The following is a 12,140-nucleotide window of genomic DNA, read 5'->3' as shown; positions in this document are numbered from 1 at the left end:
CCTTACTTATCTGTTTAAACTTATCTGTTTAATGCAGGTTGTTGATGAATCTTTGTCTGAACCTGATACCACATTCTTCTTCATAGAGTTCAGGTTCTCAAATGATTTGTTTAGTATACTTATTCAGTAAGTACAATAGGAGAAAGGATACTACCCTGATGGACACTTCTTACTTTTAAACTATGCAATGTTTCCTTTTTCTGTTTCAATAGCAGCTTCTTGGTCTAGGTGTAAGTTTTGCATGAACACAATTATGTATTCTGGATTATTATTCTTCCCAATGTTAGCCATAATTTGTTACAAAACACATAGTTAAATGCCTTTGCGTAGTCACTAAATCACAAATAAACATTCTTCTGATAGTCTCTACTTTAAGCCTGGATCCATATGATATCATCAATGATATCCCTGGACCATTGCCTCTTCTAAACTCAACTTGAACTTCTGGCACTTACTTGTCAGTCATTTTTGGATGATCTTCAACAACATTTTGCCTGCTTGTAACATTAATAATAATGTTCAAGAACACCCACATTCTGTTGTGTTATCTTTCTTGGGGATGAGAATCTCCTCTCAGGTACAGATCTCTACCAGTCATTTGACCAGGTAGCACTCCGTCATCCCACAACACATTTATTCTTCACTCTTTGGTGTTCAGTATCTTAAATCTGTTCTTAAATGTTGTGGGGTTTATTAATATAGGTCAGATAGATTCAAGATTATGTTTTGGTTCTTTTGGATCTTTATTAAAGTTCTTTTGCATCTTTATTAAGGTTATATCTTAAATATTTAAAGTGAGCTCTATTGCTAACCCAAATTTGGTCCCATGGTAGAAATAGGGAAGATCTTTCCCGGAGAAATTTTATTAACAGCTATGTCATAGATAAGGATGTTTATTGTTTCCACTCATAAGAAAATGAACTGACTTATCATGGTACTACAGAGGCATGATATTTTCATACAATTGCACACTCAACAAAAATGAATGCATTAGATTTGGATTGGTCAAAAAATAGAAATTTACAAAATAACTATTGAGTGAAGACACTACAGAATTATATGTCTGTATATATAATTTTACATAGGTACATATGTCTAACATACTTTGGACATGTTGTGAGGAGAGACCAGTCCTTAGAGAGGGACATGATGCTTGGGAGGGTGGAGGGACGGCACAGGAGAGGAAGACACTCTATGAGTTGGATTGATTCAGTGACTGGGATAATTGGGATGGGAGTGTCAGAGACAGTGCGATTGGCACAGGACAGAGCGGGGTTTAGGGCTGTTGTACATAGGGTCGCTATGAGTCGAGGCGACTCGACGGCACATAACAACAACAACAAAATATTATCATTTTAGAACACATATAATAACTACATAAAACAAGCTAAATGTATATGTTTTTTTCTCTCAAGAGGTAAGGAGAAAAATCAAGATATTAGAGAATGGAATGGAGTAAAGAGAAATATATGCTTTCATCTGACTGATTATTTTGTGTTATGGAATTTAAGGAAGGATAACTGAATGATTTGTACTGTAGTTATCCTGTTGTTGTTGTTTGTCATTGAGTCAGAATTGACCCATATATGACTCTCCAGTGCATTTTCAAAGGCAATAAATCACATGGGAAGAGACTATTCATCCTTCTCTGGAGCAGCTGGTGGATTCAAACCAAGTGTTTTTAGGATTGCAGCACAGCTTTTTATCACTAAGCCAAATGTATTATTACTGTAAAAATGTTTTCTACAAATGCTATCTAATCAATGTTTACACATGAAACTTTAACGAAGACAGAAAGACATAAGCATAAATGTGTGTTTATCAAATCACATATGTGCTATGGGGAAATGGAGATTGTCTCACTGAGTCTCAATGAGGAACATTAGCAAAAAGATCACAGACTTTTCTCTAGGTTTGTTTGTTTGTATGTTTTTAATTTTAATGAAATTTTACAGAGACTGGATTTCCATTCATTCATTGTTGCACTTTTCTCCCTGCCCACCCCTCCCCCTAGTACACTCTTCTCTTTGAAAAGTAAAAGTTCTCCCATTGCTTTACAATCCCTCCCCCATGAATGTTTTGGAGAAAATACCCAGTTTGGAAAGATGATAATCTATTAACTCAACAGTTAGCCTTATGATAATGAATTTACCCCCAAAATACTCATTGCAGTCAGTTTTTACTCATGTTGATCTTCTGTCTGCTTTCTGATGCTTTAAATATTAGTACAGAGACTATCTTTCATTCACAGAGGAGCTTGTAGATTCCAATTACTGACACTTTGGTTCAAAGTCCAACACTTAATAGACTACACCACTCCAGAGGGGCTCTTTGTTATTGTTGTAGTTGTTTTCAGATGGCATCAGGTCAACTACAACTCACTGTGACTCTGAATAACAGATCTTAACCTTGTACTGTTCTGCAACATCCTCACAATATCTGTCATGTTTAAGCCCTTTTCAGTAGTTGTTACATCAGTCCACCTTGAGGAATGTCTTCCTTTCTTTCTGTGATCCCGCTACCTTTTCCTACAGGATATCTCTAAGGACTTATTCTCCTTGAAAATTTGCTCCTGAAAACATTTGTTGTTGTTATTGTTGTTAGAAGCTGTTGAGTTGAGTGTGTTCCATTGCAACCCCCTGAACAATATATCTGAACACTCTCCTATCCTATGCCATCCTCACAAAAATCAGACACACTCAGGCCTATTGCCACATCACCGTGTTAACCCAACTGGCTCAGGATCTTTATCGCTTTCTCTGGTTCTTTATCTTTGCAGGCATGATGTCCCACTCCAAGGGAATAACCTCCCCTTGCAACATACTGAAAGTATGGGAGATGAAGTTTCCTTCATCATACTGAAAGTATGGGAGATTGACTTTTCCTCCAGGGAACAATCTGGCTGCATCTGCTCCAAGATTTATCTGTATGTTTTTTTAACAATCCATAGGATCTTCAGCTTTCTTCTCCAATACCACAGTTGAACAGCATCAATTCTTCTTCTGTCATCCTTATTCATTTTCCAGCTCTCAGAACCATAGCAAGTGACTGAAAGACCATAGTCTAAATCAGGTGCACCTTAGTCCTTAAACTGACATCATTACTGCTCAATTCCCTGACTTTCCCAGTGCAGTGCGTCTCTTGATCCCCTAAGTGCTGGTACCAATGTATTGATTGTGGGTACAAGTAAGATGAAGGTATTGATATTCTAAATCTTTTCTCCATCCATCATGATGTTGCCTATTGGTCCATTGATGAGGATTTCCATTTTCTTGATGTTGAGATGCATCCATATTTAGAAGGCTACAATGTTTAACCTTCTGCAGCAAGTGCTTCAAGTCTTCCGCACTTTCAGCAAGCAAGGTGTGTCATCTGCGTAATGAAGTTATTGATGAGATTTCTCCAATCCTGATATCACATTTTTTCATAAATTCCAGTTTCTCAAATAATTTTCTCAGCTTAGAGATTAAATAGGTATGGAGAAAGGATACAAGCCAATACAGATAAGAATATCTATTATTGTGCTACTTTCAGGACAGTTTAGTTCTTTTGGCAGTCCATGGGATATCCAATACTTGTTCTCAGGACTATAATTCAAAGATATAAATTCTTCTTTGGTCTTCCTTATTCCTTGTCTAACTTTCAGATGCAGAGGAAGTCATTGAAACTATCAAGGTTTGGATCAGTTGCATCTTAGTCTTTAAACTGACATCTTTGCTCTATAGAACTTTGGAGAGGTCTTTGACAAAAGGTTTGCCAAATGCAATATATCCTCTTTTTTAAAATTTCTGGACTGCTGTTACCGTGTTAAACAAGTAATATGTGGTGCTTGTTGATGAAGTTAAAGTTACTATAATTTATTAATATTATTATTTATAATTTATTATTATTCATAAAAAAGTGCTTAAAAATTCTAAAGATTAGAAAATGTTTTGGCTTTGTATTTGTATTTTTTTTTCTTACTCCTTCTTGTGGTATGAATTCATCAGCAGTCACAAGGGAAAAATATAGTTAATCTTCTCTCATGCAATTTATAGCATAAGAACTCAATGAAGGGTCAGCGAAGAGTCAGTTCCTTCTCAATAACAAGGAGTAAGTGAGTGAATCATAAATTCAGATACTTTTCTTTTTTTTAAGTTTTATAAAGTTAAAACTTCATGATTAAAATATGAAAAAAATAATTTACAGTATATAGATATTTGACATATCATGTTACAAAATGTTTTGAAACACAGGTTCAACTAACATTAAGTTATTTCCCTTTAAACTTACATTCTCTTTGTAGCAAAAGAAAGAAAATAAATATCAATCCTATGTTGTTGTTGTTATGTGCCCTTGAATCACCGGCAACTCATGGCAACCCTATGTACAACAGCGCCTGCTCTATCCGGTGCCAATCTTACTGTCTCTGACACACCTACTCCAGCCACTGAATCAACCCATCTCATCGAGGGTCTTCCTCTCTTGTGTTGTCCCTCCACCCTCCCACGCATGATGTCTCTCTCCAAGGACTGGTCCCTCCTTGCAACATGCTCGAAGTATGTCAGATGAAGTTTCTGAATCCTTGCCTCCAAGGAGTAGCCAGATTTAACCCTCTCCTGGATGAACTTGTTCATTCTCTTAGCAGTCCATGTTGTATGAAATACTCTTTTACAACACCACAGCTCAAAGGCATCAATTCTCTTTCTTTCATTCTTCATCATTGTCCAGCTCTCTGATGCATAGCAAGTGATTGTAAAGGCCTGTATCAGGAGCACCTTAGTCTCTAGACTGACAGCATTGCTCTTCAGTACTCTGGAGAGGTTTCTGATAGCAAATTTTCCCAGTGCAATCAATCCTATACCACCTAAAGAGCTTGGATTTTATAAATTAAGAGTTTTCAAATACAGATTCTATCTGAAGTTCATCTATCTTATCTTGATGTGAGTCCTACAAATAATATACATAATGTTTTATTTAAAATTTCATGTAACAATTTAATTTTCATATATTTTTACTGACTATTTCCTGAACTCTTGAATCTCTTAATTTTGTTCATAGGTAAAAATTGAGGAATTTTTGTTGTTATAATTTATAGTAACAAGTAAAAGAGAAATAAAAAACAAAGACGTCTGCCAGAATTTCAGTTTTCAATGAGTGACTTGAGCAATTTCTTTGTGAATCAGAAAACAGTTTTCCAATACTAAAAATACCTTCTCAAATTGATGTGCCATGGATAGTGTAATAGCTACCAGTAAAATATGCTCCTAACAGGTCTTTCGGTCATAGGGTTGCTGTGAGTTGTCTACAACTCAAACAGCACTCAACAACAATAATAAGAACAACATAGAGAGAGCTCTGTTAGCTTAGTGGATAGAAAGTTGTGCTACCAGGCTAAAAGTGGTTGATTTTATTCTGCAGTCCTCAGGCCTGGTTTTAATTGTTTTGGATACATTTTTCTAAGTGGTATAGCACTGGTCTATCCATTTGCTGTACAGAGGTAACTTGTGATTGCTATGATGCTAAACACTGTGACACTGATGTGTCAAATGAGATAATAGTTACCCATGGTGGACAGTGTTTGGTGGAGCTTCCCTGTTAAAAAACTTGGAAGCAGGAGTGGCATCCACTTTCAAAATAACTTGCCTCTGGAAACTCTATGAATGTGGAGAAATGATGAAAGTTATACAAATATTCAGGTCTTTTGTTCATTGGGTCGCTATGAGTTGTCTACAACTCAATGGCACTCAACAACAACAACAGCAACAACAACAAAGTTAATCCACACTAACATCCTCTCCAATACTTCTTAAACCTCATCAATCTACAATGTATTAAGACTTGATTTTTAGACTTTATAAATTATATATATATATATATATATATATATATATGGATGTATATTTGTACCCTGTTAATTTTCAGGCTATCAAGTTGCTTCTAGGTGTTGTCAAGTTGGCTTCTTCTCATAGTAACTATAACTATATATACAACAGAATAAATTCCTTACTGATCCTACACCAACCTGACTATCTTCTGCTGTGTTGTGCTGTTGTTGCAGTTACTGAACAATTCCATCTTCTTACATTTTATCGATCTTGCACTTTTCCAAACATTATGCTTTTTTCCAGGGTCTCACTCCTCCTGTTAATATGGAGAATAAATCTCATTTTTCTTTCCTTTAAGGAATACTTTGGCTGTACTTCTTCCAAAATAGATTTATTTGCTCTTTTGGCAGTGCATGATACATTCAACACTCTTTGCTAACAGCAGAATTTAAACGTGGTTAACTGACATCCTTTCTTGTTAATATTTTGAAGAGGTGGTCCCAGTACACTATTTTATGTTATCCACTTAGTCACTCTGCCATTGAGTATGAACCAACTAGCAAATTACAATTAAAGGAAATAGTTTTAAGAACTAGTTACTGTGTAGGGTTGAGTCAACTATGACTCAGAGCAACCCTATGAGCACAGATAACAAGAAGTGAAATCATTAGCAGGAAATATTAAAATAATTAGGAAATGGTGAGTTTTGTGTTTTTAACTACCTTTGTAGAAATGTAATTTATTTCCTATTTAATAATAGCTAAAGTAACAACAAGCTACGAAATTTCTGAATATTTAATAATAGGTTCTCACTGACCAAAGTGAGTTCGTTCCGATGTATGCATGTGCATGTACACACATACACACTATTGGGCTAATGTAATAACAAGTTAAGTATTGTTTAAAATTGTATAAAATTACATATAAATAACCTTTTTGTTAGAAATTCAGTATGATTCCTAACGAGGTCTGCTATGGCATGGAGAGATTAACTCATTAGAAGACTTGAATTCATTGTAAATCGTGTAATTTTTATTCAGACTGATACAGAAAAGTTAGAGGATATAGATCTCATTTTTATTATATACCAACAGTTCAGCCATCCTCAAACGTTATTCTCAAACATTTCTTTCCCTCCACCCCTGCAATCTGCTTAAACCTTAGGCACAGAGGAATTACCCCCTCTGGAAAGATAAATTTTCCTACAGAGATGTCTTCTGTGTGAAGTTTCAAATTGTGCCCAGCTGAACTGAATATTCTATGAACTATTAAGCATAGAGTTATGTTAAAAGAGCTATAGTCATTAAGGTCATTGCACTTGAGGCTTCCATTTGAACTTCTTTTGGTTTCAAGGCAAACAAAAATCTTTTGTTTTATCTACTTTCTTCCCAAGCCCAGAGGCAATGTAAGGGAGGATGAGAAAGAACACCCCTTCCCCCTAGATTTTTGAAAACTTTAAAATCTAATGATAGAAGAGGGCTGCAGTTTGAAACATGAAAGGTCAAGGTAGCGTACTAAAGACACAGCGAATATATAACTTCTTATGGGAATCTCCCAGGCGTGAGATTATTCTGAGATTTCAATCTTATAGTTAAATAGTAATATATCAAAAAGACGATGGAAATAGTTGCTTTATAAAATGTTCAGGAGTCAGTCATTTAACTCTCACAAAATGTCAGTGGCTATATTCACAGGCCTTAAACTTAGGAAATTTGAGTTATATGCATACTTTAAGTAAACACCTTTTAAAAACAGACAAAATTTTTCTTTAGATTCAATTTGGATGAAACTGTAAAGAGTTAATTTTCACAAAACACACATTTGTTTATTTCTAACCTAAAGAATCTTTTTAAAAAATTTAAATGACATTATTATTTTATACTGGTTTACTTACAAAGTTTCTATGCATTGTTTTTCACACAGGATCTTCCCATTTCCTTTACTCACACCTTCCTCCACCCATCAAATTGGGCGACCCTGTGATTACACTCCCCTCAATGTCCCCTCTCTGCTCTCCCCCCTTGGATTCTCATACTCATTCTACAATAATGGTCTTATGCAGTATTTGTCCTTGAGTAACTGAGTTGATTCACTTTTCGTAATGTTTTCCAGTCACTCCCAAGTTAGGTAATGATTTTAAAAAATCATTGTTCCTGAGTGTTGTGTAATATTCCATCCTGTGAATGTACAGTAATTTCTTAATCCATTTAATTGAAGAATCGAATCTTTAAACAAATAAATTGGAAATCAGATTTATGTATATGCTACCAGTTACCTTTTTTACAATCAGCTCTGGGAGATATGTGAGAAAATTATCAGTGGTTCTGAAAAGTTGAATTAGGACCTCAAGAGTCTTATGGTATAGGCTTCCATCACCAAAAAATAGATGGCCATCACTTTCTGTGTCAAAAGCCTCCAGAACTCTAATCCCTATTGTCTTGGCCTAACTTCTGAGTTCAGCCAGGTCTGGATTCTGCAATTCTGTGCAAATTATATCTCACTTTGCACTGTGACAGTTTTATTTTGCTTGTTGGCATCTTTGCTTTCTATATGCACCACTACAATGTGTGAAGAAATTAATCAATTAATGGTAGACTCAGCTCTTGTATGTCATCCTTGCCTCTTTTTTGTGTGAACAATTCTGAAAGTCACTCTATACTCTCCTTAGAGTTGATTTAAGATTTCATTTCCAACAACAATTATCTTGATAAGGTTTTTAATTTCATTATTTGTTTACCCTCATATTATCTGTATCCTCAAGCTTGTTCTTTTGCATTGTCCTTCCAGTAAAAATTGAGAATGAAATTCTTTTCTCTGGCTTTGCAGTCAAGGTAACACAATTAAATGATTATAGTGTCATTTGCTATAGCATGCTGATCTCTAAATGGAGCGTTTATTTTTCACGATTTTACTTGTGGGAAAGGGTTCATTCCTTTGCTACTATATACAATATCCTGGTTCTTGCTAGCCAAATCCACATGAGTTATAATTGGGTTGTCCTCAGACTATTCACACTTCAATATTGGCAACATTTGTAAGGCTATAGTTCATACTTCTAAGGTTGTTTTTTTCCCCCCTTTTTTACTAATTTCTCTGTTCAAAGACTCCAAATCTGTGTCTCTCTGGCTTTATTAATACCCTTTAAATAAAGCAACAGACAAGAGGAACAGGTACTATTGGCAGACTCATATCTATGTGATCACAGTCACTTTCTAGGGTAATACCCATTTAAAAAAAAATTCAAACTCTAAGGAACATTCAAGTGGTAGCAGTGCTATAAAACTTGTAAAATTTACCCAAGTATGTATTTGAAAGAGTAAAATGCCCATGAAGCTGAGTGGAGACATAATATAAAAACATAATATAAAAACATAATATAAAACTACAAAATATTTCTCAAAGGCAAGCCATTTCCTTTACCCTAGAAAAAATCAATGAAAACTTGTTCGGTGACTTATATGCTTACTATTGTTGATATTTTATTATACATATGAATATTCTTTTAGCATTTTTGCATATTCTCACTTCACATTAAAATATTTTAATTCTTACAACTACTTCCCTTTTCCATACATGTTACTGTTGAATTCCATTGAGTCAGAACCACCCCATAGCTGACCCTCCCGTGGATTTTCAAAGTCAGTTAATCACATAGGAGGAGACTGCCCATTCTTTTTCGGCGGAGCAGCTGTTTGGCCTCGGACAATGTACCATTGAAATTATAGTACAGTTTCTTGCCACTGGGCTACCTTTCCATGCATGTTGTTGTTCTTGCTGTTGTGTAACATCAAGTCAGAATAGACCCATAGCTGACCACTCTCTAGCAGGTTATCAAAGACAGTTAATCATATGTGGGGAGATTTCCCATCCTTCTCTCACTGAGCAGCTGCTGGGATTAGAACCATGTATCTTCAGTATTGCAGCAAAGCTTCTTACCACTGGGCTACCAATGCATACAGTATTTAATTAATAATAAAGAAAGGAGATAGAAACATAAGTCTTTCACAAGACATCTCCCCTTGTACAAAGAAACTGTGTTCCAGTAGCAATATCTGGGAAGATCTTTACTAAATGTTAATGCTGCTTAAGTAACCACATGCAGCTATACATTAAGATTGCATACTGTTTAATTTTTATAGTAAGGGTGTATGCCAGGGATGTGTCCTGTCTCCATACCTTTTCAACCTGTATGCAGAACAGATTATCCAAGACGCTGGTCTCTATGAGGAGAAGTGTGGTGTCAGGATTGGTGGAAAATTCATCAACAATCTGCGCAAAGCAGATGATACACCCTCCTTGCTGAAACTGAGCAGGACCTGAAGCACTTGCTGCAGAGGGTCAAGGACTGCAGCCTCCAATATGGATTGAGGCTCAATGTCAAGAAGACAAAGATTCTCACCACTGGATCAATTGGCAGCATCAGGATGGATGGTGAAGAGATTGAGATTGTTCCCAGCTTTAGTTTACTTGGCTCCACAGTCAACACTCTTGGCACCAGTAGCCAGAAAATTAAAAGATGTATTGCCATGGGAAATTCTGCTGTTAGGGACCTCTCCAAAGTACTGAAAAGCAATGGTGTCTCTCTGGAGACTAATGTGCATCTGATACCGCCCATGGTCTTTGCAATCATTTGTTATGCATCAGAGAGTTGAATTGATGCCTTTGAGCTGTGGTGCTGGAGAAGTGTATTGAGGGTACCATGGACTTCTAGGAAAACAAACAGCTTCATCCTGGAAAGGGTCTAACCGGGCGGCTCCTTGGAGGCAAGGATTCTGAGGTTCCGTCTAACATACTTTGTACATGCTGTAAGGAGGGACTGGTCCTTGGAGAGAGACATCATGCTTGAAAGGGTGCAGGGACGGCGCAGGAGAGGAAGGCCCTCTATGAGGTGGATTGATTCAGTGACTGGGATAATAGGGATGGGAGTGTCAGAGGCAATGTGATTGGCACAGGACAGCAGAGTTTAGGGCTGTTGTACATAGAGTTGCTATGAGTCGCAAGCGACTCAATGGCACATAACAACAATAAACAATGTTTCTTAAATTTTTTAAAAGTAAGCTTTGCTTAATATTTAATATTTTATACTCTGTAAAGTACAAACCTGAAGCATTAATATTTTTAGGCTGTGTATTCACTGTTAGTTGCAGGTTTAATGGGAAGAGATCTCTCATGTATACATATTTTACATTCCCATTTATTTCCAATAGGCAATCAGAGGAGAAAAATGGAAAACCAAAATGAAGGAGAACTGTTCTCAGTAAGATAATGAAAGTATTTACATAAAGTTAATGAGAAAAATATACTTCACTGCTTTAGTAGAGAATCAATAAAATCCCAAGAACCAATATTACATTAATAATTCTTTTGATATGTATGTTGTTGTTATAAATGAATAACATATATCCTAAATATTGCTGTATTGGCTCTAAGTTTGTGTTTTGATGTATGTACTTTTGTTGTTCTTCCAAATCAGTGTTCTCTGTCTTCGACTATACTGTTGATCACCTGTTGCTAATGAATATATCAGTATTATTAGGCTTGGAAACATATGAGAAGGTAAGTCCTCTTAAACAAGACAACATGAAAAGTCCAACTATCCTGGCATATTTAAGAAATATTAACTTCAAAGAAAAGGATAAAAAAAAGAGTAAACAGAGACAAGGTTAAAACCAATTTTTGATGTGAAGTGAATATCTCAAAGTATTATAAGTATATGAAGCTGCAGAAAGGCTGAAAGGCACGCAAGTGTCGAGAACTTTTCGTTCATAGGGTTGCTATGAGTTGCCTACAACTAGATGGCACTTAACAACAGAGAGACCAGTTGGCCTACTGGACCGAAAGAAAGTGATGCTACCACGCCAAAGGTGGGTGACTCTAATCCACAGCCCTCAAGCCTTTTTTCATTGGTTTTGGTCAAACATTCTTCTAGGTCATATAGCCCTGGTGGGTCTACTTGCCGTACAGAGGTAACTTGTGGTTGTTTTGAAGCTGAACACTGTGACACTGATATGTCAAATATGATAATGGTTACCCATGGTGGATATATTACTCTGGAGATGAAAAGGTAAGGAAAAATGGGGTTGCTTTCATAGTTAGAAAAGCCATTTCTAGATCCGTCTTGAAGTACAATATTGTGAGTGGCAGGATAATATCCATACGCATACAAGGAAGGCCAGTGAATACCATGATAATCCAGATATATGCACCAACAACCAGAGCCAAAGAAGAAGAAATAGATGGTTTCTATCAACTATTACAGTCATAGATCAATAGAACATGCAATCAAGATGCATTGATAATAATAGGTGACTGGAACTCAAAAGGTGGGAACAG

The sequence above is a fragment of the Elephantulus edwardii genome, unplaced genomic scaffold (genome assembly GCF_000299155.1).
Source record: "Elephantulus edwardii isolate Elephantulus edwardi_28Jun2011 unplaced genomic scaffold, EleEdw1.0 scaffold00067, whole genome shotgun sequence".
NCBI lineage: Eukaryota > Metazoa > Chordata > Mammalia > Macroscelidea > Macroscelididae > Elephantulus > Elephantulus edwardii.
This window is presented reverse-complemented; position numbering follows the sequence as displayed.